This window comes from Micropterus dolomieu, linkage group LG02, assembly GCF_021292245.1.
Source record: "Micropterus dolomieu isolate WLL.071019.BEF.003 ecotype Adirondacks linkage group LG02, ASM2129224v1, whole genome shotgun sequence".
Classification (NCBI taxonomy): domain Eukaryota; kingdom Metazoa; phylum Chordata; class Actinopteri; order Centrarchiformes; family Centrarchidae; genus Micropterus; species Micropterus dolomieu.
The window spans coordinates 21,389,581-21,393,682 of NC_060151.1; positions in this window are offsets into that span (position 1 = coordinate 21,389,581).

The window sequence follows — 4,102 nt, forward strand, 5'->3', positions numbered from 1 at the left end:
CTGACAGAGGGTTTGTCAGTCTCAGTCACTCAGATAGATCTGTGCGAAGACAGCAGCCTAAAGCACATTTCAGCAGGGTCATCCTCTCACGTCACTCTGTGCCACGACATCAGAGGCCGCCGACTGCATCTGGTGGTCTGCCTCACCTACTGGGATGCAAATTGGACACAGTATCCTTATTCCCACGTCTACCTTGTAAGGACATCTCACCCAGAATGAGCATCGTAGAGGAGTTTTCTCTCAAGCAGAACTGTTTGCTGAGAGGTGAAAGACGACCACTTATTTTGAAAGTGAATAAACCCCACAATTTGACATTTAAATTTTGCCTAGTCTCAGTCTTCTTGGTTTGAATTGGGTGACTTGATTACACTAAAAAGGGGTTTTCTTTTAGTTCCTCCTAGTGCCTGTGGGCTTGAAGAATAAATTACTATTACTACAACTAAAAAGCTTAAATTTGTGTCAGAAGAAAAATAAATCCAAGGAAAAGTTCATTCTGAATTCACGCAGGATGATTTTTTGTGTGTATTTTTATCTCACAGCATAATTATTAAAGGCCGTTCTTTGATGCACAGGTCTGTCTGAACTCACTATTGAATGATTGCCAGCCATATGATGAAGGTGTTTGTGGCTTCTCTGCCTGTGAGGTCAGTGATTTTTCAAGTAACGACTGGAGCATGAAGAATGAAAAATAAGCCTTAAGGAGCAGAATATAGGAAGAGATGTGGCACTGCACGTTCAGTGGTGGACAGTTAATTCTACCACTGGGGATATGAAGGTTTGAGTTTCAGATATGGCTTCGAGGGGGGAGAGACTCTGCAAGCAGCTGATGATTTCAGTGGACAAGAGAGGGAGAGTGGGACGAAATGATAGATTTATGAAAGAGAAACTGTGTGCTTAATCCCGTTGTAAGCAAGAACAAGACTATCAGAGAGAATCTCCGAAACTACAGGGAGCCAGCAAGACGGGCCACACAATAAAGAGACAAAGCGGAGAACAGAAATAGAGATGGAATCAATACTCCTCATTTAGACTGGGGTGAAATGAAGCACTGGGAGGCTAAATGATCAAAAAGAGAGAAAAGCAGCAATAAAACACAGCAATTTTTACGGATAAAAGAGTGACTCAAACAATATTATTAGATCAGAAAAGATTTAAAAAACAGTCAGCATGAGGCTTACCGCAATCACACTGGACATCTTGAGAGAGGCAGAGGAAACTGTCACATAACTGTGGCAGAAAGTTCCATGATGGTGATTTAATGATATGAAAAGGAGTGTTGTTATGGACCAAATCTAAGCAGACTAGTTGCACCAAACTGGAAGATATTTGTGGGTAACAGGTGGACTTGTTGTGCAACTTGGATTTTTGATGCCGTGGCTCACTTTGTTTTCTCTCGCTGGGATCCTTGCCCATCCACACTTGTCAAAAACAAAAAAACAAATGACTAGTGTATCGCTACTTTAAGAGGATTCAGTGTGAAATTAATTAAAATGCAAAGATGCCAAGATTTCCAGTCGATTCACGAAGCAAACTGACTGTGCTTAATGTGGTTACCAGTGGCCTGAGTATCTGAGGAGCCTGTGAGAGCCTATTGAGTCCTACAATGAGACACAGTGACGAGCAGAGAACAAACACAAAGAGGGACCTTGGACGAGAGCTGTACAAATTGAAGCAAAAAAAAAAAAATGTTTGGTGTCATTGCTAAAAAAGTCTCAGAGGGATTTTACCTGAGGTCTCTTGGATCTGCCTGAGCCATCCAATAGCGAGCGCCGTTCCAGTACATGAACTGCCTCCAGATACTAATTAGCGCTGTGAGAAGTGAGAGAGCACAATGTATTCACAGAAGAGCGCAATCTGTAGCTTAAACAGATGGTTCCACTACACAAATGAGATAAGAGGTCTATTACTTAACGCCATTAAAACACATTTGTTGGGATATTCCTCAGTGCTCTTTGGTTGAGATTTTTTGATTCTAGAATGGAGAAATGTGTGATTAACAACAAAATACAGGTGTTGCAGTAATTTACTGGAGCTGTACCTCATTATGAACTAAATTATTGTGGCAGCCAGCCAGTTAGGCAGGCGAAAGAGCAGCTCCAGCTTACAAATCAGCCCTGGATCCTTGCTTGGGGAAAAAGGTGTAAAGAATGCATGAAGTGGTAAGTGACGGAATGAGGGAGGGAGGCTTTGGTTTAAAATTGTTGCAGAGGAGTGAACAGGAAACCGGCTCTATGTTGTGATTAAACTATTTGCAGACTGCAGTCATTGAACAGAGCTTTATCACAGTAATATTCACTTTTTCACCACATAAGCATACATGTCATGATGCACATTCAGTGGGATCTGCTACATACTGACAAATTATACAGTCAAGCCCGTCAAGTGCCTGTAGGCTTTGCCTTCTTTGGGTAAATGAAATCTATTCTACAAATGCACAAAACAAGTAACCATAGCAACAGAATTGCAGGAAGAGCTGTTACTCGTTCAGTGTCAGTCATTCATTTTCGTGTTGGAACTTCCCAGAGCGTATTGAGCATGGGACCTGATGACTGATACGTTCATATTAGCATCCTCTGACAAAAGGACTGACAAAAGACACCGGGGGTGGGAAGAGGAGGCAGACTTGACACTCTTGGGGGGGGGAGCTGATTGCCACTAAGACTGCCATTTTGTAGGATACAACATAGAGACAAAAATAGACTAGTGGAAACAGTCACAAACAAAGATACTTCAAACAATTATGCAAAACAACACCCAGAATCCCTCTTGTATGCTATCCATCCCAAGAATGGTGACGGTTGGGAGTGCTTCATTTTTTAAAAGCAAGGGTATTGGTACAATCGGTTTTGTCTCTGAACCATGTCCAAAACAATTTCACCATTAGCTCTCAAGCTGATGGATCTTTCAAACCACCAGATGAGGTCTTGACCGTCTCAATGATCAGTGATTGAACGGTCTGCCTTCATGAGGCAGGAAGGTCATCCGCTGGTTCAATCAGTGACCAACGCATCAAAGAACAATTACTTTTTCCACTCTCCAACAACAAAGCCACTTATTGTTCTGTAACAAACACATTACATTTTACAATTTATTTCTTCTTTTGATCTTACAATATCTGACTAAGCTAAAAACATTGAATATTGATCCTGACTATATATACAGAAATCTCTGCAGGATAGTATTCATCAATTCATATGTACATTTTTTCTCAGAACGGTTGGTGACCAGTGCTTGTTTAGTAACTTGGACCCATGAACATTGTCATTTCAAGAAGGAACTCCTGCTCAATAACTCCTAGTTACTGTCTTTTTCCATATCTCAGAGTTTGCTGTAGTGATTTTCCCAGACAATGAGTGCATGAAAATAAGAGCATTCACAACAGTAGCGACAGCAGATGTGCGTGCAGCTGCCTTCAGTAGGCCAAACTCAACGCAAGTTAGCCTTGAGCTAAAACCACAGAGCTTCTGGCGCCACATAGATGTTCATAAAGCCTGATAAATCCAGTGTGAAGATAAGGCCAACTCAAAGCATTCTTTATTCAGACACAAGTAAGGAGGCTCTAATATACAGTTGCTCTAATATGTGAAAAGAATGAATATAATATCAACACAACGGAAATCCCTCTGGCCTCCCACTGATATGAAAACAGATAAAACAAGGCCTATTGCAATCTATATGGGCTACAGGTCAGACACTAACCTGTGCATAGCCCACTCATGAATACCTCCACACACATACACACACTGCGCACGCTACAGTTTACCACTACTCATGACACACAACATTTATCCACCAGCCTCCATTCCTCCATGCACCCTCCTTCCTGTCCAGTGTGTAGTACAAACACCCACAGATAGTACACATCACCTCATGGATTTTCTAAGGCGCATACACGCACATGAACACACACACACACACAGTTGGAGTCAGTTTGGTGTGCTCTCAGAACTGAGCTTGTCGGAATCAAATTATCTCTCTCTCTCTCTCTCTCTGGCCTCTCATGGTTTGCCGCCCACAGAAGGAGAAGGGCAGGCAGAGTCAGTCCCAATGCACTAAAGATTGGACTGCCTCAGAGCGTGTCCTGAGGACTAAAATACAAATC